The sequence below is a fragment of the Stegostoma tigrinum genome, chromosome 6 (genome assembly GCF_030684315.1).
Source record: "Stegostoma tigrinum isolate sSteTig4 chromosome 6, sSteTig4.hap1, whole genome shotgun sequence".
Classification (NCBI taxonomy): domain Eukaryota; kingdom Metazoa; phylum Chordata; class Chondrichthyes; order Orectolobiformes; family Stegostomatidae; genus Stegostoma; species Stegostoma tigrinum.
In genome coordinates, this window is record NC_081359.1 from 64,493,949 (window position 1) to 64,519,384 (window position 25,436).

Here is a 25,436-nt window from a genome sequence, read left to right on the forward strand (position 1 = left end):
CACAGATTTGAATGTGGATGAGCACTTTTTGAATAACTGAGGGAAAGCAGTAGCAGATAACTAATAGGAGATTTCCTCTCCCAAGTTTGACCTGAGACCATGATACTTCATGGAATTTGAAGTCAATGCTGAGGACTCCCAGTGCCACTCTCCACTGACTGTATAACTCTGCACCACTGTGTTTGGTAAGTCTGGTCTGTTAGTAGGATGTGGCAACCTTAGAAATTTTGATGTCTGGCAGGGCACAATGTATGTTTTTCCTTTGTAAGGCTACAATAAGATTGTCTCAAAGGCTCCTTTTTAGTTTTCAAGGATTAGCTCATTTGCTGAGCCACACAGTCACATAACAATAGTTTCTTTATTTATTTTGGTGTATGCAGTGTTTAATCTCACAGTGTAGAATTAGAAGCGCAGCTGAATACTCAAAAATAATGATCAACTATCCATTAAACTTAAAGCCAAAACGCATAAAGCATTAATTTCCTGAATACCAAGGCCAATGGGCATAAGTTAGCAACACAAGTCTTTTTCAAAATAACTGATGCCTACTTCTACAAGCAAAAAGACCTCACCCTAAGCATACCGTCTACAGTCTGATGCGGTCACATTTAATTCATTTCGGTTGAATTTGCAACCAGGTATATCTGCCTATTTATGGCATTTTAAAATAAAAATCACACTTAGGACGTGGATCACTGGCTTGTTCTTAAAGTAAATCTTTGGATGGGTGTAAACTACTTGCCATTAATTATTTTGATAATTCCAGCTACCAAAACCTGGTTAAGTGGAACAGAAATAGCTCTCTCAATAGCTGAGGTTTTTCATTACAGCCTTTTCAGGATTCTGTCAACTGTAAAATGGTTAAATTTGCCTTAACCATAAACGAGTTACATTTTTCTACTTCAGATCGTCTAAGGTTTCTATTGATTATCTACTTCTAACTTGACAAGTGTCACACAATTGCAGCCTCCTCATTAGAGTGGCCTTTTAAAACTTGAACTATTGAGTGGCTAATGGCAAAAAAATATTCTATAAATTAATGCTTGACAGCAAAGAACTTAAACATTGCTTTAAAAAAACTCAAAGTTGAAGCTTCATTTCTTGCACTCATCAGAACTGGAAGCAGACCTGGGAAAAAAGAAGACACCATGTTATACAGAATGAGAACAGGGAGCTGATCGTTTGAGTCACCATTGGGATGGAGATGCAGCAAGAACCTTTAATTCTCAGAACAGAAAGGTAGATGTTGATTGTTCAGGGCTTTGCCATTTGAAATATTGCAGTTTGGCTGACTCCATGGCCCCATTTTATTTTTAAAACAGTACAACGTATGTACAATTTCCTTGTCTACATTATAAAATTACCTTGCTATTTATGTATGCAGCTTCCAGTACATGCAAATACATTATATGGTGGACCCAGCAGATTGTCTAAATTGGTCAGATCCCACTTCGCATTCTGCATAAAACAGTGTCTCCTTCTTTCAAGTCTGTTTCTCATGTCATATTTCTGACTGCAGGATAAAAAGCTTCAACTTCTAGTCTCCTTTTCAGCAATGTATAAGCTATTGTACACATATTCTGTTTTATTAGATGCAGCATTTTTATTCCTATATTAATCCTAGATATATTCATCGATAAAAACAAATTAAAATGTTGTGAATAACTGATATTTTACAGAGGATGATGCTCAATTTTTAAGTAACTTTGGATGAGACATCAGGAGACTTCCAATTGAATGCAGCTAATTAAATAAAACTGTTGACCTCGAAAATGTAACGGATGCTTCAACATAAATAATTATTGCTACTTCCCCTATGCTCTTTGTCAGTTTTGTTTTTGCAATTTTAATAGGGTTATTTTTCAGTGCAAATTTCCACTATGAAAATATTGTAAACACAAATTAGAATGTGAATTGCAATTGAATTATTCTACTCTCTGTAGATTTCATCCTCAAAATCTGCGAAGTTAAGGACAACCAAAAACATACCCAAAACATTGTCCTTGTAAAGAAGCTCATGCAGATTGCAATGCTGCCCATTAAATCCAAAAAATCAGCTTACAGTAGGTCCCTGTTATTTTCTGGTGGCTTTGCCCAGAGTTTGTATTCATATCCAACAAAACCCCTGAAGAAGTTTGAGATCAAAACCAATTTGTTACCTCCAGACATAAATCCTGCTGAGCACAAAGTGAATGATGTAGATGTTTAATAAATGGATTTAAAAACTGCATTTGAGAAGATGCTCCACAAAATACTAGTTATAAGAATTAACGTCTATGACATTAAGCAAATTGTATTACATGGATAAATAGATTGCTGACAGACAGAAAATTGGTCAGATGTAGGTAGGTAGCACTGTGAGCCCAGGATATTTTCTGAGGCTGCTTCTACTTTTTATTTTATAAAAGTGATCTATACCCTTAACAGGAATAAATGAAGTTTGCTAATGATACAACATTACAGGACGTGGGAAGCTGTGCAGAGGGAAAAAGGTCAAGGATATGAAATAGCAGATAGAAAGAAATGCATATAGAGAATTATTAGGAAGTGCCAAGCTTTATAGAAATTGACTACAGAGCTTAGGTCAAAAGCAGAATTTTAATAGTAATTGAATCATTCAAATGGGAAATGGGAAACTAAGGAAATGGCTAAGAAAGGAGCAGATAATTATGGTTAAGTAACATTCCCAGTACCGGCATGATGGACTGACTGTCATTCCTGTGTTGTTAATCAACTGATTTTATCCCATTCTCAGTTACTTGTTCAGGCTGACTCTGATATTCAATGGCTTCCGTACTTAGTTTGACCCAGAAAAGGTCTTTAATCCCACATCCTATTCACCCCAAAGACCACTCACTTCCACATTATTGCTTAGCTCTGCTCCTTAATGCTGAAACTCTTATTCATGTCTTTATAACTATTGCCCTTGTTTCCCAAGCACTTATTGCATGCCTTTGGGATTTAATTCTGTTCAAATTTCAAATTATCTAATCTTGCATTTCCTATCCTAAACTGTCTCCTATATCAAATAGGTACTAACAACCCCCATTTACACTTTGGAGGTAACTTTAACCTCCACTGAAGTGTGAATTGGAGTCAGATGTAATGTAAAAATGTAAATGTCAAAGCTGACCCCTATATTGTCCATTATTGGCTTTCACACAGGCAAGGCGGGAGGTAAACTGCTAACCCCACTCTTGTCAAGATTAGACCTCCAACCTCCTGCAGATTGAGGGGGTTGCTCTGCTCCCAAAACCTCATTCAGAATCAAAGATTGGAGCACACTCAACTCCCAGCCCACCACTAACACAGAAGCAGATGCCTGTTCTTGCAACTGCTACGTCATCCAGAGTGTTCTCCATTCAATAGCGAGCCACGTGCATTAATCAGTCAGAGTCATTGAATCACTATAGTGTGAGGAATCTTTTCTTTGGAATTGCTACATAACTTGATTGTTTTTCACAAGATTAGGGGCCATGTTTTCAAATACAGATCATTGGGTTCTGCTATGGATGCACTTTGACATCAGTGATCACAGAAGTCATCTCAGGATCTCAAAGCCTTACGGCAAGGCTGATTATACTTTATATCCATTCTGCCCATCAACTCCACATCAATCCTCTTGAGCATCTCACTGAGACCCACACCCCTATCCTATCCTATCTGTGTAACCCTACATTTCCCATGGTTAATCCACCTAGCCTATACATCCCTGTGAAGCTATGGGCAATTTAGCATGGCCAATCCGTCTAACCCACACATCTTTGGACTGTGGGAGCAAACCGGACCACCTGGAGGAAACCGACACAGACACAGAGAGAATATGCAAACTGCACACAGTCTCCCAAGGCTGGAATTGAACCTGTGTTCCTGGCGCTGTGAGGCAGCAGTGCTAGCCACTGAGTCACCGTGCCACCTAAGGTACCGCCCATTTCTGTCAAGATAAATTGTCATGACTTGCTAGTGAATGAAGTTCGATTCTCCTCCATGACATCAGGATAGCCATCCCCCGACGTACAAAACCTGAACCAAAGGGACCTTTGTCTCCTAAATGAATTCAAACTTGCAGTTCTCACTGTGAAAGGCTTTTGAATTTTTCTATTTACTTAATATTGTCACCAGGGATGTTCAGGCCAGGTGGATTAGCCAATGTAAATGAGAGGTTATGGGGACAGGGTGAGGATCGGTCTGCCTGGGATGTTTTTCAGAGGGTTAGTGCAGACTCTGGGCTGAATGGCTTCTATCTGCATTGTAGGGATTCTATGATTCTACTTCTTCCACCTCTAGGTGCCAATGTACACTCTTCCTAATTATATTCTGGGCTGCTGTATGTCCTGTTTTCCCTCTGTCTTGCCTTTAGTCAGATAGTGTTTGTTTATCTTAGAGCATATTTTGGAATTCGCACTATTAACCTCTCCACCTTGCAATTTCTCTTCCTTCCTTCAAAAGGCTCCTCAGAATTAATCACTTTGATCTTGCCTTTCAACATACCCTCCAATGTTTCAAATCTCACCGGACTGTCTTTTCATTTTAGGGTGTTTTCCAAATCTAAAACCATAAGATAAATGTAAGTTGCTGTGAATCTCAGCTTTGCAACAGCTGCAGACCTTAAATCAAGACAGAGAAATTCAGCAAGACTGGCAATTTTTGAGGAGTCTGGTACAACTTTTCTTTGGAATTGCTACATAACTTGATTGCTTTTCAGAAGATTAGGGGCCATGTTTTCAAATACAGGCCATTGGGTCTTATGGATGCACTTTGACATCAGTGATCACAGAAGTCATCTCAGGATCTCGGAGCTTTAAAGCAAAGCTGAATTTTTTAAATTGTTGGTAGTTGGTAAGGAATGGAGAATCAGTTCACAACAATTGATGGCCCCTTAACATACTTTAGGAACTTGTTAGGGGACCTGTGTAATGCAATTTTCATTGTTTAATTTATGAACCTGACCAGACCATTGACATTAGTATGCAGGTGTCAGGACTGTGGTAGAATCAAGTAAAATTCCCAGTTCCATCAATAAAAGTTATTAGGCTCGCAGATCATTTCAACCCGAATATGCGCGTACTTCCGCTTAGCCCCATCATGATCATTCTGAAAATCTTATCCTCCTGCACATCTGCTGATCTGCCTGTTCTCCTCAGCAACACACCAGCAGACTCCCTACTACGGCTGTCACCTGCCTTTGTCACTGGCACCGGGCAGCCAGCCAGTTGGGGCCATTTGGTGCCATTAATTGGTTTCAAAGTTGGCTTCCCATCCAGTTGGCACAGTTACATGTAAAACTGCGTCACTGAAGCGACACTGCGGAGGCACAGGGTAAGGGCCCAGAGTTTATCCTGTTGTAGAATTTCTGACCCTACATTGAAAATCCGGCCAAAAATCCAAAAGGCTGCAAATGCTGGAAATCTGAAACAAAAACAGAAATTCATAGAAAGTCTCTGCAGGTCTGGCAGCACCTGTGGAGAGAAATCAGAGTTAACATTTCAGATCCAGTGCCCGTCCTTCAGAAGTGATGGTAGCTAGGAAAAGGATGGGTTTTTTTTTAAACAGAAGGTGGGGTGGCAGGAGACTAATTGGTAGGTGGAAATAGAGCTCAAAGAGAGAGAAAACAGTTGGATAGACAAAGGAGTGGTTAAAAGTCAGTTAGAGGAAATGAATGGCTGCTAATGGGGACAGGCTTACAATGGGCAGTGTGTGGTAGCAGCCCATGTAATGACAAGGCCTGATATGTGTGGGGTGAAGTGTTCAAGCCCTAAAATTGTTGAACTCGATATAAAGTCCAGAAGGCAGGGTTCCTAAGTGGAAAATGAGGTGCTGTTCTTCCAGCTTGCACTGAGCTTCACTGGAGCATTGCAGTTAGCCTGAGACGGTATGTTGAAGTAGCAGGCAACTGGAAGCTCAGGGTCCTTTTTGAGGACAGAACGTAGAATGGTGAATGGTGCTGTGGGGCTGTAGGGACGTGTTGGGAGTGAAGAAGGAATGGACATGGGCCTCCTCAAGGGAATGGTCTGTGCCAAAGGCTGACAAGGGAGGGAAGGAAGATATGTGTCTGGTGGTGGCATCACGCTGGAGATGATGGAAATGGTGGTTCATGATCCTCTGAATAGGATGGTATTTGAGGACAAGGGGTCCTTACCACTGTTGTGTGAGGGAAGAGAAAGAATGAGGACTGAAGTGTAGGCGATGTGTCAGTCTCAGCTGAGGGCTCTGTCAACTACGGTGCTGTGAAATCCTTGGTTAAGGAGGAAAGTGACATTTCAGAGGATTACCTCTCGTCGAAGTTGGCATCATCAAAACAGATGTGACAGAGGTGGAGGAACTGGGAGAATGGAGTGGAGTCGTTACAGGAAGCAGGGTGTGAGGATGTATAGTCTAGATAATTGGAACTCAGTGAGTTTAAAGTGGACATTGGTGGCCAGCCTATCCCCAGAAGTGGAAACAGATGTTGAGGAAGGAGTGGGAGGAGCCATAGATGGACCAGTTGAAGGAGAAAGCAGATGGAAATTGGAAGCAAAGTAGATAAATGTTTCCATTCCGGATGAGACAGGTAAGCAGCACCAATGATGCCATTGGAATACCAGAGAAAGAGTTATGAGTTTGGTACGGAGTAGAACTGAAACAAAGAGACTGACATAACTGGGACCCATGTGGGTACCCATGGCCACTCTTCTGATTTGAAGAAACTAATAAGAGTTAAAAGAGAAGTTGCTCAGGGAGAGGACAAGTCCAGCCAGGCAGAGGAGGGTGGTAGTTTGTGGAAACAGTTCAGGCTTTTTTCCCTCAGGAAGAAGTGGAGACCCCTGACATCATCCTGATGAGAGATGGATGTGTAAAGGATGCTGAAACTGATGTAAAGCATTAGGGGAGTTATGGATGTCGGTGAGAAGGGGCTGGATAAGGGGAGAAAAAATTGAATCATGGTAGGAAGAGATGAGGTCTTTGGGGCAGGGTCAGGCAGAAACAATAGGGCAGTCCTGTGTGTGAATTTTGGGAAGGAGGTAGAAATGAGTTCACTGGGGTTGTGATACTATCAACTTGAAGGCAGTGGAGGGGAGATCATCAGATGAAATAAGGCTAGAGACTATTGTGGAGACAATGGCCTGATATTCTATGGTGAGGTTATGATCCCGGGGGCAGATAGGAGGAGGTAGTGCTCAGCCTCTGCAATGTAGAGGTCAGTCTGCCAGACTACAACAGTGCCACCCTTGTCAGCAGGCTTAATTACAAAGTCAGAGCATGGAGTGAAGTCAGTTCACAGGGAGATAGGTTTCAATGGGTGAGTGGGCAGAGAAATTGAGGCGACCAATGTCACATCCAGAAGGAGTGCAGATGAATCCCAAGAGTGTGGGTGCAGGCATTTGGGCCATCGAGTCCACAATGACCCTCCAAGAGACATCCTACCCAGACCCAGACCCAGCCCCATTCCCTTTTCCTGTAATTTTGCATTTCCCATAGCTAATTCAGCTAGTCTGCACATATCTGGACGCTATGGGCAATTTGGCATGGACAATCCACCTAACCTGTGCACCTTTGGACAAAAGGAGGGGTCCAAGTGGAGAGAGAGTGTTGGAGGTGGGCGAAGGTGTCTGTGGGATAGGGAGTGGACTCTTGTCCAACAGGATGGGCACAAGGGAGGGAAGTTTCTGTTGAAACTCTAGCGCTAGGACTCTGTGATAATGCTGAATAATGTGAAATCAAGTTAAGTAGACGTAACAGGCTATCAGTGGAGTAGATTTCTCTCTGGATACATAAAAATAGTTACTTGGCATATGGATCCTATACGTTTGAATCCTGTGTCTTAATATCTAATGACAGACAATGGCTATGGACAGTATTTGTGCAGCATATTTAGCACAGTGAGCCCATAAAGATTTGAATTGGTAAGCTTCTATTACCATGTCCTTTCGTATTCTGAACCATTACAAATCTTTGAAATAAAGATGGAAGCCAGCGTGCATTTCAGTGTTGAAGAAATGCTTGAACATTATTTTTAACTATTGAACAGTTCTGAATTATTTATCAGATCTAGCACAACATTCATCTAAATGAAAGGGTGCCTACTATGATATTTCATGCTACCATGGAAACTAAAAGTGTGCCACAAGCTGAAATGTTTCATTGATCTGATTAAATAGGATGAGTGTGTCAGAATTTGGTTGTGATGCTGTATGAGTTTGAAGACTTTTTCTGCTCAGTGTACTTGTTAAATTGACTGCGCATTAAAAAACTCAAATAATTATACCAGAGCTCATGATATTCTTTGGCTTATTCAGAGCATCAGTGTGCATATTTATTCTGGAAATGTTGTAATGTTTTCTGAACTTGGTGTAAAACGCCCGACGACAACTGATTGAATTCAGCAGTAAACCGAGGAGAAGGCATAAAATAAGAATTATTGCTTGCTTCACCAAAGAAGATTGTTATTACCAAAGTGTCCTTTGTGAACAAAAACTGAATACTGCGTTGATTTCCCAATTTCTTCAAGAGAAAAAGTGCAGACAAGTTTGCCTTTGGATCACATTTGAACTGATAAATAGAACAAAGTAGTTTTTAAAGGTTTCTGACCCCATGCTGGTGGACAGCATGAACCTTGATGGCATTTTATTCATGACATACAGTTCACTGTTGCTGCTGGGAAACCTGTTCAAGTGGGGACAGCGACCCACCTCCCCAGGGCTGTTTCACCAATCACAGAGTTGGAAGCTGGATAGCATTGGCAGAACTAGAGTTAAAGATGGTTGCTACTTGCTGATAGCAAGGATTGGATATCTTTATGCTGACGTGCTTTTGAAGGCAAGGCAGTCCTATCTTTCTCCCCGAGTTTTGATCAATCTAACAGGTCTCAATGATCAATAAGGTAAGTGCACCAGCATCAATGTTGTAGCTGTAGGAAAGGAAACTGCTGCCAGGAAACTCCACTAAGTAACTATAAAGGAGGATATCCACCCAGGAACCTACTGGGAGACCACCAGCATGGATCCTACGTGTCTGAATCTTCTATCTCCATATCTGTCGGCAAACACTGGCCATGGACAGTGTATGTGCAGCATATTTATTACAGTGGGCTCATGGTGATTTAAGTTGGTAAGTTTCTATTGCCATTTCCTTTCATATTCTGACCCTTTACAAACCTTTTACCAGCATTTACCTGGTATTCTCCCACTGTAGTGGCAGCCCCATCAAAAACTGACAAAATGCCAATAAGGGGTGTTTCATTCGACACTTAATTGTGGCGCTGAGGTCCTCAGTGTTGGAAATATGGCATGGCAGTGGGAAGTTGCCAGTGTGGTACCTTCACCTGCCATTTTATCTGCCTTGCTGCCTTGCAGCCTGATTCTAGAGTACAGGTAAAATCCAACTCTAGGTTGCAAGACGTTAGCATTGGGCTTCATAGTTGACTTTGCTTTCTTACACATTTATAGTACTGAATGGAATTACCAACAAAGATTGATATATTAGCCTTTCAGGTTGTCATCTTCTCAAAATGCTCTATTTACTTTGAGAGGCCATTGGTAAAATATGCGAATTTTTGACAGCCTATAATCCAGTTCCTTGAGGTGTACAAGTTAAGGTCACTGCTTCCTTTAATTTCTTGGAAATGTCTTATCTTTCCTTGATGAGCAATCACATTTTAGAACCACTACAATGCAGTACATGTCAAAGTTATCAGGTTAATCTGATGAAAGAAAATTAAAGGAAGACTTCTTGTATTTTAAACAAATTGTGGTGCTGATCAATCTAAAATTTACAAGTAAAGTCATATACTTTTATACAAGCTATAATTCTAATATTTAATAGAGACATAGAAGATGATCAGAGGATTAGATAGGGTGGACAGTGAGAGTCTTTTTCCAAGGATGATGACTTCAGCCTGTACAAGGGGGCATAGCTACAAATTGAGGGGTGATAGATTTAAGACAGATGTCAGAGGCAGGTTCTTTACTCAGAGAGTGGTAAGGGCGTGGAATGCCCTGCCTGCCAATGTAGTGAACTCAGCCACATTAGGGGCATTTAAACAGTCCTTGGATAAGCATATGGATGACGATGGGATAGTGTAGGGCGAGGGGCTTAGATTAGTTCACAGGTCGGTGCAACATTGAGGGCCGAAGGGCCTGTTCTGCGCTGTATTGTTCTATGTTCTATGTTCTAAATCTTTAATTCACTCATTTATTTTCTGTGTTGCCTTTACATCATGCAAAACTTTCTAATATTTTTGATTAATTTATGAATTTAGAACCAAAAAGATTTGGTGTTCAAAACTAAAAACGATGCACAGTTTGAAGTTAAATTCCTTATATTTCTTGAGTAGACTATACAGATAAAGACTTCTACTCACATTGACACATTTAGGTCAAGGATGTAGGCCTGATATACAGCATAAATTGAGCCCTTGCAATAAGCAGTGAGTCAGCACCTCCTTTTTACCATTCAATTTATTAATGAGCCAAATAGATGATTATTCCACTTCATTTGACGTAAGGTAGGGGTCAAACAGTTAAGTTAGTAAATTAGCAATGTGACAGATCAAATGCATTTGAGCTGCTAATGGAGAGACCCGATTAAGGTATGTATCTGCAGTGAATGATAATGAGACATCTTACGAATATTGTATAAAATTGGCTAAGTAAAAAGAATGAGGTATGAAGAGATTCTGTTAGTAAGTACAATGTTGAATTCTTTCATACAAAATCCAGCTTTATTATGCCCAGATATTTTTATCTTGTAGGGTAACTCTATAGCTACTTCTGTTAGCAGATAAACACATGATAAAGTCCAGAATGAGCTAAATGCTGCATTTTTGTTAGTTCACATCTCTCTTGGATGACTCCTGCAATGAGGGCCTGTAATTTTATTGTTTAGTTTTAAGGATAAACTAAATAGGGTTTTAGTTCTGATCAGAGATAATGGGAACTGCAGATGCTGGAGAATCCGAGATAACAAAATGTGAAGCTGGATGAACACAGCAGGCCAAGCAGCATCTGAGGAGCACAAAAGCTGACGTTTCGGGCCCAGAACCTTCATCAGAGAGAGGATGATGAAGGGTCTAGGCCCGAAATGTCAGCTTTTGTGCTCCTAAGATGCTGCTTGGCCTGCTGTGTTCATCCAGCTTCACACTTTATGCAGGGTTTTAGTTCCGAGAAGGTTTTATTTTAATAAAGGCCTGAAACATTTTTTAGGCATTACCAAGAAATGATAAATGTAAATTAGATGACAAAACAAGACAACAATAGGATGATATTGAAGTGTTTACTCAATTGAGTTTTTACAACCCAGAGATAAGGAAGCCAGAGGTCAGATGATGCACTGTTATGTAGCCTCAGAGTAGTCAAAATAACTGCTAAAAGCCCTGACCCTTTTTTCCCCAGAGTTCAGTGAGAAAAGTCAATGAGCTAGCTGGTGTTTGTATGGTCTCTAGGAAAGACAGCAAGAGTGAATGTGCAGGAAATTTCTGAAAGCAAGGTCTGCTCAGTGGTTAGCAGTGATGCCTCACAGTGCCTGGGGCCCAGGTTCAGTTCCACACCTGGGCAACTGTCTGAGTAGAGTTTGCACATTTCCCCCCATCTACATGGGTTTCTGCCAGCTGCTCCAGTTTCCTCCCACAGTCCAAAGATGTGCATTTTAGGTGGATTGGGCCATGCTAAATTGCCTGTAGTGCCTGAGGTGTGCAAGTTAGATGGATTAGACATGGGAAATGCAGGATTACAGGGAAGGTGGGGATGGGTCTGGGTGGGATGCTCTTTGGAGGGCGGTGTAGCCTTGTTGGGCCAGATGGCCTGTTTCCACACTGGAGGGATGATATGATATGATTCTGTGAAATTAATAAGTCGTGAAGATAGGAGTGATACTTCACTGGGGTTGAGTGTTTGTAAAGGATATTGCTGAAAATGAAAGGGTTGAATCTTTATTTTTGTTCTTTACATCATCTTTCCAAATTCTCTTGCTTTTTTCCTTTTTTGTGTAATTAACTTCGTTGTTCAAAGTACATTGGCAGTCTCATACAAAAATGTTCAGTGACTGATCACTGCAGTAAGTGGGATAAAAAATACATTGGAATGTAAGAAGGCCCTATATAACTTTAAAGAGTATATGGAAGAACAATCACAGGAAATGCTGGAGAAAGTCAGCAAGCCTGGCAGCAGCTGTGAAGAGGGAAACAAAGACCAGTGAATAAAAAAAGCTTGAATTCTGGAGTGAGAGGAAAACCAGGCTTGATTTGGCTCGAGAAAATCTTAGAATAAAAGAAGAAATAATAGGTGGTAGCTCAGAGCATGGTTCCGATTCCAAAGAGGGTCTTGATTTAAGTAGAAAACTTGTGTTTAGTGCCTAAATTTACAGAGAATGGAGTCGAAAGATACTTCACCTGATTTGAAAAGATAGCTGTGATATCGAAGTGGTTAAGAGATATCTGGACCTGAATGTTACAGAGTGTCCTAATAGTACGGCTATAAATATGCACACCAGTTTGTCAGAAGAACAATCTACAGACAATGTAGCTGTTGAATGAGTAATACTGAATGCTTCTGAGCTTGTCCTTGAAGCTTGAAACTTATTTAGATGAGCAAGTATTCAAAAATCTGAGAAGCTCAAATTCTGTCGCTACCTATGATGTCTCACATAGAGTGGGAAGATGGTCAAATGGGAATCAATAAGGAAACTGGAGGAAATAGAAATCTGGGGATGGAAAACATATTAGTTTGAGGGAACCAACAGAAGGATACCAGAAAAATAAAGGAGGAAGGCTAGAACCTAAAAGCAGTGGCAGGAAAATAACATTGTTTAATGACAATAAAACTGGGTATATTAAAGCTAATTGCAGGAACATAAATGGTAGGGTGATTGCAATGGTAGGAACACCTATGGAATTTTTGCAGATGTATGTGGAAAGGCGTTGAGCATTAAAACTATAGCAGTGACATAGCTGGAGCAAGTTGCCTCAGATTAAGAGGTAGATGACTCAGGCAATCAGGTCAAATTATTGATCATGCAAATCAAATATTCTGGAGGTTCTGAATATTGGCATTTCCATACACTTGTTTTCAAGGAGGTAAACCAATAGAGCTATTGAGACACACTGGGAAAGTCAGCCTTTGATGCTGACTGATAATTCAATTTGTCTTCTAGAAGGCTAATGTAGGAAATAAATATTAATTGGAGGTACACAGAGATGTTCCTAACCAATCCCACTATACAGAGTCGGATTAAGGGGTGACTTAGTACATAGGAAAGTTGTAACCAGAGTAGTGCAATAAATGTTTATAGAAGGAATTGACTTTATCTTCGCGAATGACCTCGCTAATTCAAAAATATTAGCCTCGCTGAGGACTTTGGATGAACAACAGAAGTAAACCAGGTTGAGATACTATGGGGAGGAAATCATCCTTGATTGTTTATTGACTGTTGTTACTAGATCACCGGCTCAGAGAATTAGAAGGAAGAGGAAGACTCCATGAGAAAGGAAAATGATATGGAAATTCGTTTATCCAACACTATTTTCAAAAACTAGGGAAGAAGGATGAAGGATTAGAGAATGAAGCTGTATCAGAGATAATAGGAACAGTAGATGCTGGAGAATGCGAGATTACAAAGTGTCGAGCTGGATGAACACAGCAGGCCAAGCAGCATCTTAGAATGAAGCTGATATGTTTAGCCCATATTCTCTAATAGAAATGGAACAGCCAGATCCAGAATTGAAAGAGCTGTTTCAAATAGCCCACTGCAGAACTGAATCAGAGCCAATACCTGAGAGTTATTATTTAACAGTTAAAGTGTTAATGAAGAAATGGCAATCGATGCAAGCCCAGGAGGTATTGTTAGTTGTCCATGAGGTATAAGTTGCCTCTGAAAAAGGCGTGGTCACATTTCTCCAGATGTACCATGCATGTTACACAGTGGAGCAACCCCCTAACCATGAATTAAACTTGTACCTTTAATTCCAAAATCAGCTTTCCTAGTACTGGTTAGTGAGATCTTAATAGATTGTTAAGGTTTCCACCTAAAACCAGCAGTTGATATTAATATCCTTTAACAGTTAAGGATGTTTCAGCAAGATTTTCTGAAGCTGTGATTTTGGGGAAATCTATGGTAAAATGATAGTGGATAAATTAATTATTTTATTTTTACAAGACACTGATTACCCAAAGACATGCAATCAGATTGAAGTTCAAAGCTTCATGATTGAATCAATAGTTTGGGAATAAAAGTCTTCTTTAAGTTATCATCCATAATCTCAGGAGCATTTCAAAGATGGTATCAAATGTATATAAGATTGTAATTACAGCTAATCAGAAGAAAAGTGTACTTACAGTTGTGAAAGAAATAGCAGATGAAATAAAAATGAGAATTGTTCAAGAATGAATCAGAAATGTAAAATGTAAAAGTTGACCCTTCATGAATCTGATAGGATAATGCACCCCTTCAAGAAGAGTTAGATGGAATATTATATTATCCACCAGAATATTGTTGAAGCGCCTTACAAAACTATTGTAGGCCCATAAATCAATTTGTATTTTTAAAAAAACAGGAAAATAGCTTTTGACTATATTTGATGGCCATGCATTACCCACAAAACAGTCTCCTCGTAGACTCAATGCAGAAAAGTTGACTTCAAGGAATTAAAGAGTTAAAGCTCATGATGATGATTGAACTGAGTCATAGTAGCTAGACCTTGCTTATTGTGATAGTGTTGAAAATTATGACTGTGTGTCAACTATCACAAAGTCAACATGGAAACAAACACAGATTCATATCGAATTCCATGATTGAGGAATTGTATGAAGGTTTGGACAATCACAATTTATTACAAAGTTTGACTTGTTTCAAGGATATTGGCAAGTTCCATTGGCTGATATAGCCAAATTAAGTATCAGTTTCTGTAACATTTTTTCAACATGAAACCATATCATTTGGATTGAAAATGCACCAGCGTCTTTTCAGTGATTAACCAAAAAGATCATTGAAGGATTATGCAACTGTGCTGTTTATATAGATGACTAATTGAGTTCAGCCAAGTGTGGGAAAAACATTTACAGTACTGATGAAGAGTCTAGGCCCAAAACGTCAGCTTTCCTGCTCCTATGATGCTGCTTGGCCTGCTGTGCTCATCCAGCTTCACACCTTGTTATCTCAGATTCTCCGGCATCTGCAGTTCCCATTATCTCCAGTACTTGAATTAACTTTTTGATCTGTTTCAAAGAGTCAATTTGATCATAAATTTTGATAAAAGTGAATTTGCCTAAGAAAAACTGTTTAATTTGAAATACATTATGAAACAAGATCAAGTAAAGTTAGGGGAAGCAAAAATAAGGACTATCTTGGAATTTCTGATGCCTAAGACATAATACACGTTTCTTTGGCTTTTGGCTTGTGTGGATTTTACCAGAAATGAATTCCAAAAGAATGTACTGAAGTTGCTCCTTTGATGAGTTTGTTAAAGGAAGGCAAGAAATTCAAATAGATAAAAGCCTATCAGAGTGTATTTGACAACTTGAAAGCTACACTGACTAAAACATCAGTTTTAGTAGCACCAAATTATGATCAATCATTCACAGTGGCTCTCAATGCCAGTAATATTGGTGTTGGTGCAGTGTTGTTACAAGATGGTGCAGGTTGAATGACCAATTATTTATTTTTCTTGAAAATTGAATTTGTGTCAACAGAACTATTCAACTCATGTGCCAAGTAGAAACAATATTATAATCAAAACTTTGTCAAGAACAAATATGAAAGAGAAATGTCAGGATTAACACGTACGTGTGTAGAATATAATTGTTGTGAAAATCCTTTTGTGTTTATTTGTAATTCATTATTACTGTCAACGTGAATTGCAAGGAGCAGTAAGATAAAATGTTAATACAAAATGAAGAAGCTGCACAAAGATACATATTTATTTCTTTTTCTGGGGGAGATGTGATAAGGTTTATAACACATTTTTATTTGAGAACTTGGTTTCAGAAGTAGACTTAAATTGATTTTTGGTTTTCAGTTTTGTGGAGGTCTTTTTTTCAGGGTCATTTTTGTCAGCAGTGTTTCGAACTGCATTACCAAGAAATCGTGAGACTTCTTGGTGAGATAACTACTCAAGTTTTTACTAAGTTGAATTGTTATGATCTGGAGAGAGGCAGATGAAAAAGCCCCCAGGGACAAAAAACAGGTACTGTTTTGATCAAAGATCCATATCAGCAGATGTGCTGTTTAGCAGTCTCAGAGAAACCAAAGCAACTGGAAGAAGCCTTGAGATTTTTTTCCATGATTTCAGTGTGAAAATTCAATGAGTTAGCCAGTATCTGTATCTTGGATAGAGACAGGGAAAATCACATTTGTTAAATGTCAGAAAATCACTGAAAGGAAATACGTACATCCATGCCAGTTGAGTAAAAAATTAAAGAGTGAAAAATAAAAATGTTCTTTACTAGGTAGAATGCCTATCGTGAATAATGCTCAGATTTTTTAGAAATAAAACATATATGAATAGTGACATTGGCACATTGTAGATTTACTGATTTACAGTATTAGTTCTGCCTTTTTGAAAGATAGAAAATGCAGTTACATGCCCTATGCTGTCCCTTGCCTTAGGCATCTGTCCTCAGGACCGAAGGCACAACAACAAAAGGGGATCTTTGTGAGGAGAATCTGGCAAGAGCTCCAAGTGCCCCATTCTCACAGGAAAACAGGGCAGTGCCAGGAGGCACCCAGCTAGAGGAGAAACCACAAACAGGTCCCTCACAGTTCTCCACTCAGGACACGCCCAAATTGGTCATGTCCTCCACTTCCACCCTGGCTGTCCCAGAAGTTCACACTAAGGAGGATCCATTTGCGTTTGGAAAGAAGACCCTTGGTGTGTCTTTCCTGTCTATGCATCAATGCCCCCAGGGGTCACCTGATCAAACCTCAAGAACCACTGGACTCCAACACTGAGCGGGCTTCCTACACCCCAGCAGTGGAATGAGGGACTACACTGAGATCTAATGGAAGGGAGACAAAGAAGAAAACACATTGAGGGCACTTTGGAGGCACAAATGACAATGTACATTATTTGTTAATTTTCTATAAATGGCACTGTTTTGACCTCACATCTATTTATTTGAGTCTCTGCGTAGCCCCAGATGCAACTCTGTCAGCATACTACCTAACATCACGGCTACAAAGGGTGTTCCATGGATTGTCATACACTGGCCCCTGTTGAAGCAGGGTGCACCTGACTATAGACAAATACCCGTCCCACATGCCCCACTTCCCATCCATTCTTTTTTCTGTCACCCCTTGCAGAAACTGTTCTTGCCCTTCACAATTGTAAATGCCCCTATCGCCCAGGCTGTAGCCCCAGGTCGCAAAGAATAGATAACCAACCAGCGGGCTCCTTTTTCCCTCGATGGATTGACTGTGGCCCAGCCCCTGAACAACCTGACCACGCAGCCGAGAAGTGGCCAGACCCCTGACTGAGGACTATGTACTTCCCCGATCATATTAGCTGCACCTCTTTGGCCTGGTGGCTATGGAGACACAGGGCTGACCGTAACCGACTTCCCAGACTGTAGAGACACCATCCCCCCCAGACTGTAGAGACACCGTCCCCCCCTGACTGCAGAGACACTATTCCCCCTGACTGCAGAGGGACTGTGCTCCCCAGACTGCAGAGACACCGTCCCCCGCTGACTGCAGAGACACTATCTCCCGCTGACTGCAGAGGGACTGTGCTCCCCAGACTGCAGAGACACCGTCCCCCGCTGACTGCAGAGACACTATCTCCCGCTGACTGCAGAGGGACTGTGCTCCCCAGACTGCAGAGACACTATTCCCCCCTGACTGCAGAGGCACTATCCCACCCTGACTGCAGAGGCACTATCCCCCCCTGACTGCAGAGGCACTATCCCCCCCTGACTGCAGAGACACTATCCCACCCTGACTGCAGAGACACTATTCCCCCCTGACTGCAGAGGCACTATCCCCCGCTGACTGCAGAGGCACTATCCCACCCTGACTGCAGAGACACTATTCCCGCCTGACTGCAGAGGCACTATCCCCCCCCCCCCCCCCCCCCCCCCCCCCCCCCCCCCCCCCCCCCCCCGACTGAGAACACCCTGACTGGACATTTGATTGTGGACAGTTCCCTGGCCTGCTATCAGAGGATACCCTTGACGTACTGAGCTGGAACCCCGTGACTGTCAAGTACCTCCATGAACTTCGATGAGGGTTATGACTTTGAGACATAGCTGCATGCTTGTTGTAGAAACTGATGGCACACGGTGCACGCATGAAATTGACATAACATCCACCTGTACAGCAAGGGGTCTAGCACCTTGGCAGAGGACTTAAGGTGAGCTGCCTGGCGCTAACTGATTTGGGAGTGCAAGGGAAGGCACGACTGGTTTGAGCGCATAGGTAGGTGCCATGTGACCAAGTGAGAAGCCCTGAGATTGAAGACTGGTCCAATTCATGAGCTGTGTGCTTGTCTGTATGTGCAAAGTGTTCTGGCAGTAACCTTTCAGTGTTGGTCTTGAATGACTGAACTCTTGTGTGCTAAAGGTACTTTGATGATGCTATTATGCTAGGTGTTGCAGGTTTTTGCTCCGGCAACAATGAATCTAGAAATTGTCATTCTATATTAAATCCATATTGGGGTGTACTTATGCATGTATATGATATATGTTGTTTCCTGAGTGACCTGTAAGTGGATTAGAGGTGTGCCATGATGGTTGTGAGGGGTTGGCAATGCCTGATGCCAATGGCCATTACGGAGTGTGCCCATGGATTGTCCCCTGAGCTGCTGTGTCGTCCTCGGCATCATAGAGATCCTTCAGACTAAGTGGTGAGCTGAAGTTGCTGGATTGATTTCCGTGTCAACATTTTTCAATATCTATCTTGCAGTGTAAAATAAAGTACTTCTTTTAACATTTTTTCTGGGTATCTAGTTCTTTGCTCAACTAGGACTGAAATTTTAATTTTAGATTAGCTCAAGAATATCATTGGCTCCTGGTGCTGAATTTCATGATTTTTGACTAAGTCCGATTGTGTTGAGTTTTTGGAGGGTTTCTTGCTGCTAGGCATCGTGAGATTTCTAGCCATATTCTATAAAACTTACCTCATTAATTATCTACCCTGTCCATATGGCATTTTCCATGTCCAATTTCTGACTCAAATTACTTCGCACCCTTCCCACAACATCTCACCACTCTGTCAACATCTTGTGCCTGCGCCATTTTTAAAATACTGTTTTGCATCCAGACAAGCACTGGCAGATCAGAACCGCCCTGCATAGTTGTTTTCATTTGCCCTCAGCATTGACAAACAGGGGAAGTAGTCACCCTGCATCGCAGGCAGGGATCTGGAGGACCTTGAGGATGAATTGGTGCACAGATAGGACTTGCTTTTCCTGAGAACCTGCAGTGGAGGCCGTGACACCAAACCTTGCTACCTTGGTGTGAGATTACCAACTGGGTTAAAGCAGTCCCAGTCATCTGGAGGAATGTCCACTGCTGCAGGGAGAATATTAATGATCTTCACCAGCGTTAGTGCCATCGTCTTCTCCCTGACACCTCACACTCACTGTATCTCTGTTGCTGTACCCAACTCCCATGAAGCTATTCTCTTATTGTTCTCATTACTGCTGTGCAACATCTTCCCCACTCGCTCTCACGCACCCAACTCTTAATAACACTCACACTGCAATGTCCTACTTGCTTGCTTGGAGCATTTATCCACCTGCACCTAATGTAACACTGCACCACCCACCCATAATACCTAACTGTCTGATTGCAGGAGGGAAACGGCACACAGTGGGGCAGAAAGAGTGTTGTCTGTCATTCTGCTCCTCATCCCTCATGAGGAGAGGCTTTTGAACCTGACTAGCCTGAGCAGGGCCTGGACTGGTATCGGAAACTGTCCTTGGCTTATTGTACAGGGCACCCTGAGAGATCCAGCTTGTTGGCGGTGCCTCGTGAGAATCTTGCCACACCGCTTACAGGATGGAGCAAGATCATCTCACCATTGAGACGTGCCACACAGTTCTTGTTTCCCAATTCTGCAGCACATCACACTACAGCCCACGTCATTCAGACCCCTATAAGATTCTACCCTTGGTTACTAAGTGCAACCTTTCGGATGGGTTCAGTTGCTAATCTTCATTACATTTGGTAGCTGCCATTATAAGGAGGCAATAATTGTTCAACAAAGCTTTTTTAATCGCATCAGCATTTACTGACCAGCTTTTGCTCTAGATGCTCTTGAGAAGGTCACAGTGAGTTTTCCTGTTGAATTACTGTATTCTGTGTATTGAAGGTACTTTGACATGCTATTAAGTTGGGTGTCCCAGGATTTCGATCCAGCAACAACAAATTTAACAATAATCACTGTATCATTCCGTATTAAATCCATATATTTGGATTCATGTTTGCGTATATGGATACAAAAATAGACTTCAAATAAAATTAAAATTAAAATATGATGGCTGAACTTAAAGGGCTGTTACTCCACTGTTGAAAGTAGTTGAGGCCAAAACATCAAATGTTTTCAAGAAGGTGTTAGATATAGTTCTTAGGGCTAAAGAAATCAAAAGGTACAGAAAGAAACTCGGAAGAGGACAGTGAGTTCGATGATCAGCCATGATCATTTTGAATGGCACTGCAGGCTTGAAGGGGTGAATGGCCTGTGCCTATTTTCTACATTTCTGTTTTAACAAACTCACAAGTCACCTGTTTTGTTTGAGGGAGGGAGAAAAAAAATCACAGTTCTTTATTGTGCATGTATGTGACTAACAGTTTTATAAAATTCATTCCCAAACTCAACAGAGTTAATGAGAAAAGCGAAATCTTGCTGCGGGGGCGATTTAATTTTCTTTTCTTTTTCATCTGCAAGCACTGAGAGCAGAAGAATTGACATTCCACTGTTACTCTCAAGGAAAAAATCCGTTCCATTGTAGTCTGCCTATAGTCATCATTAACAGTAATGTTTACAAGCAATTCAACATAGGAGTTCTGTATTTAATGCCTAGGAAAAGACAGTTTAATCGATCCTTACACCAATTAGGTAAACAACGTATTACAAAGGAAGAGGATGTAACCAATGTCCTGTCAAATTTTTGCCCCATGTATATCTTGTACAATTGCACAAAATAATTGCATGTTTGTGCTTTTTTAGCCTTCAAGATTTGAAAAACAAACAATAATATTGGCTTGTTATCTTTTTGAACAAACCTAATCCTAAAGGACATAGTTTACGGAAGTGGGAATTAGCGTACAATGATTGCTTACTTATAATGCTTTCCAAATGAATGTTTCAAGTGCTCTAGCTATTAGGATTTTAAGGTTAGATCGTTTAAAAAAAAGCTTGATTCTTCTGCCTTCCGTGCTTGCAGATGAAAAAGAAAAGAAAATTAAATCACCCCCGCAGCAAAATTTCGCTTTTCTCATTAACTCTGTTGAGTTTGGGAATGAATTTTATAAAACTGTTAGTCACATACTTGCACAATAAAGAACTGTGATTTTTTTTTCTCCCTCCCTCAAACAAAACAGGTGACTTGTGAGTTTGTTAAAACAGAAACGTAGAAAATAGGCACAGGCCATTCACCTCTTCAAGCCTGCAGTGCCATTCAAAATGATCATGGCTGATCATCGAACTCACTGTCCTCTTCCGATTTTCTTTCTGTACCTTTTGATTTCTTTAGCCCTAAGAACTATATCTAACTCCTTCTTGAAAACATTTGATGTTTTGGCCTCAACTACTTCCTGCAGCAAAGAATTCCAGAGGCTTACCACTCTTTGGGTGAAGAGATTTCTCCTCACTCCTACCCGTATCCTTAAATCCCTGGTTCTAGATTCCTTAAGTCATTTGAAATATCCAGCATTTATCCTGTCTAGAGTGTTTAAATTTTATAGAGTTCAATGGGATAGACCTTCATTCTTTGAAACACCAGTGAATATAATCCGGAATGATTCATTCTTGTCAGGATATATGAGTCCTGCCATCCCAGGAAATCAGTTTGATAAACCGTTGTTGCAGTCCATAGCCAGAACATCCTTCCTCAGGTAAAAAGACTAACATAGCATACACTACTCCAGGTCATCTGACCAAGGCTCTGTACAATTGCAGCAAGACATCCATGTGGTTGAATATATCCATACCCATCAAGAGCAGTTCAGATAATAGTCTGCCCCTCTCTGATGAAGAGTCTAGGCCCAAAACGTCAGCTTTTGTGCTCTTGAGATGCTGCTTGGCCTGCTGTGTTCATCCAGCTTCACACTTTGTTATCTTGGACTCTCCAGCGTCTGCAGTTCACATTATCTCTAATAGTCTGCCTTCCTGTTTTAACATCTAAAGTAGATAACCTCATATTTATCAGCATCATTTGCCGACACACTCAACTTGTCCAAATTGATACATTTCTGCATCCTCCCCACAGCTCATGCAGCCCTTCCCAGCTTTGTGTTATCTGCAAACTTGGAGATATTGCATTTCGTTCCCTCATTTGCTCAGTAATATATATTGTGAACACTTGGAGTCCAAGCACTGATTCCTACAGTACTCCACATATCACTGCCTGCCACTAGAAAACAGACCTGTTCATCCCTACTCTTTGTTTCTTGTCAGACAACCAGTTCTCTATCCATCTCAGTACACAACCTCAATATCCTAATTTTGCATGCTAATCTGTTATTGTAAGACCTCATTGAAAGACTTCTCAAAGTTCATGTCATCTGCATTCCTCTGGCTCCCTCTCTACTAGTTACATCCTCTCAAAATTCCAGTAGATTTGTTAAATATGAATTGCCTTTTGTAAACCGTGCTGACTCTATCCAATTCTGTTACTGTTTTCCAAGTGCTCTGCTATCAAATCCACAGTAATGGACCCTCACATTTTCTCAATTACTGATGTCAGACTAACTGGACTAACATTCCTTACTTTTCTCTAATGCATTTTTTTACATAGTAGAATTACATAATCCACCCTGCAAACTACAGGAAATGTTCATTTGAAAGATGATCACTGATTATTCACTATTTCAGGGGATACTTACTTTAACACTCTGCGATATAGATTTTCAGGCCCTGGGGATTTTTCATCCTTTAAAGCCATTGATCCCACCAATGCCATTTCCCTACTAACATTGATCTCTTTTGGTTCCTCCCTGTCACTAGACACAGAGCTCCTCATTACTTTTGGGACATAATTTGTGTCCTTCTCTGTAGAGACAGAAACAAAGTATTAATTTGATTGATCCATCATCTCTTTGTTCTACATTATAACTTCTGCTGTTTCTTACTGAAAGGGACCTACATTTGTCTTTACCAGACTTTTTCTCTTCGCATCCCTGCAATAGATTTTGCGATCAGTTTGTCCGTTCCCTGGAAGCTTACAGTCATAATCTGGTTCCCACTTCTTAATCAATTCCTTGTCCTGATTTGCTGAAATCTAAGCTTCCATCAATCTTTAGGTTTTTTTTAGCTTACTTGTGATTATGTATAAGGGATTAGTTCAAGCGAGGCTAGACAGATAACTGTTGACTAAACAAAAATTAAAATATATCATTGTCATCTGATCCAATTCATCTTATCGTAAATTGAACAGTCCTATTAGGGACTCCTGTGGTGTAGTGATAGTATAACAAACTCTAGGTGACAAGACCATGGATTCAGGTCCTACCTACTCCAGAGATGTGTAATGACATCTCTGAACAGTTTGCTTAGAAAATGTACAGAACAGTCCTATTAAGGTGAAGAGCTCTTTATAAGTACATTTTGCACATCAGTGCAAATTCATTCATTTTATAACTCATTTTGGAAGCATTTTATAATGAATACCTTAACAGGAATATAATTTGGTGCTTTTACAAAAGTTGCCTGTTTAAGTTCCTAAGATTTATCTTACATTTTAATGGAAAATAATTGAGTGCTGCCTTAAAATAATCAGTTGTCCCGATGGTTATCTTCTGTAAGTTATATTGTATTCACTAGAATTGTTGAAGGGAGAGTTCATGAGGTCCCCTTAATATCATCGGGTTAAACATTTGCTTGTCATTTGCTGAATTTCTGAAAGACCTCTTTTATTGGGTATTAAAATTTGAGTTTATGTATTTTTTAGACATCTGCTGGGAAAATTGGCAGTGCAATCATTGCCTGTGCAGACTGGGTATCCACTGTCTTAAAGCTAAGTTGGTATGTGTTCCACCTGCTTTCTGCTCACAAAATGGCCACAATTTACAGCCCTCCTCTGTTGTCTGGCATCCTGGACAAAAACATGTTTAAACTGTTATTGGTATCAGATTACGATGGATGCTGATAGAGTCCTTCAAATTCAATTTGCATTGTTCAATGACTACAGTGTATTTTGGTTTATTGTAATACCAAGCAAGTAATTTACACTGTTTCACATACTTGCTGCAAATATTTCAAAACTTAACCCTCTTTTTTTATAACTTTATCTGATCATCTAATCTCTTTCTTACATTCTGTATATCCCTATCCTATCATACTGAACCTATAATTTTGCCAATTTCTGATTCTCTTTTCCCAACGCATTATAACCACCACCTAAATCCTCTCTATGCCTCTCCCTCCCCTCTATTCTGCTTGTTTTCAACCCCCATCTTCTATTTTAGTGCTGCCTGGACACTTCCTCGATTGGCTATTATCTTGTTGTTGCTCCTGCTGTCCTGGGTTTGTGTCATCAAAAGATGTAAGATAATATTTTTATCAAGTTCATAACTATTAAGACTCTCAGACTGCTTGCAGAGCCTATTCCAGTAGATCGCTACTGAAAATGAAATTGTTTGAAACTATGGCAAAACCCAAGACCTTCTTTGTATTTTACAGTGCTCAGAGGATAAAATACTGCTTTCATCTACCAACATCAAACACACAACACTGCAGGGAATGGAAAGTCCATTACTGCTGCAACTCTGGCTGAGTTTATGATACACATTCATCATTCGCCTCCATACCTGCTTATTTCTAAATTCCTTTATCAGTGACTGCTTATATCCAAAAGTAGGAAGCAGGAAAGCTGGGCAGAACATACTCTATGAAATCAATTCAGAAATCACGTGACCAGGTTATAATCCAATAGATTTATTTGAAGACACAAGTTTTTGGAGTCTTGTAATTAGGACAGTGCAATATGTTTTTCATGAATTTTCACACCTTTAATTGTACCTAACGGGTAAAATATTTTAGCCTCTGTCCATGTAAAGTATTAAAGCATCTCAACCTATCAAAAATCTTTTCCTTCACACTTTCCATTTTATGTCTTTTTTGCACCATATTAGCTATACATATGAGCGTGAACTCAAAGTTATTGTATGATTCTTCTGCCAGTGGAAACCAGTGAATATGTGATAAATCTCTTTTGGCATCATGATTGGGGGAAGATTTAGGGGAGATGTCAGAGATAGTTTCTTTACACAGAGAGTGGTGGGTGCATGGAATGCACTGCCAACGGTAGT

At 40.5% G+C, this 25,436-nt stretch overlaps 1 protein-coding gene across 4 annotated transcripts in view; it reads left to right on the top strand.

The window, feature by feature from the left end:
• The window catches only part of gpr45 (G protein-coupled receptor 45), a 62,166-nt gene that overhangs the window by 29,732 nt on the left and 6,998 nt on the right, over nt 1-25,436 (top strand). For 2 of the 4 annotated variants that reach the window (XM_048533122.2, XM_048533121.2), the window contains one exon: nt 1,115-1,239. The exons of the other annotated variants lie outside the window; for them this stretch is intronic. The gene's annotated coding sequence lies outside the window, so the exon portion shown is untranslated. The remainder of the gene's footprint in view (nt 1-1,114; nt 1,240-25,436) is intronic. 4 annotated transcript variants of the gene reach the window in all.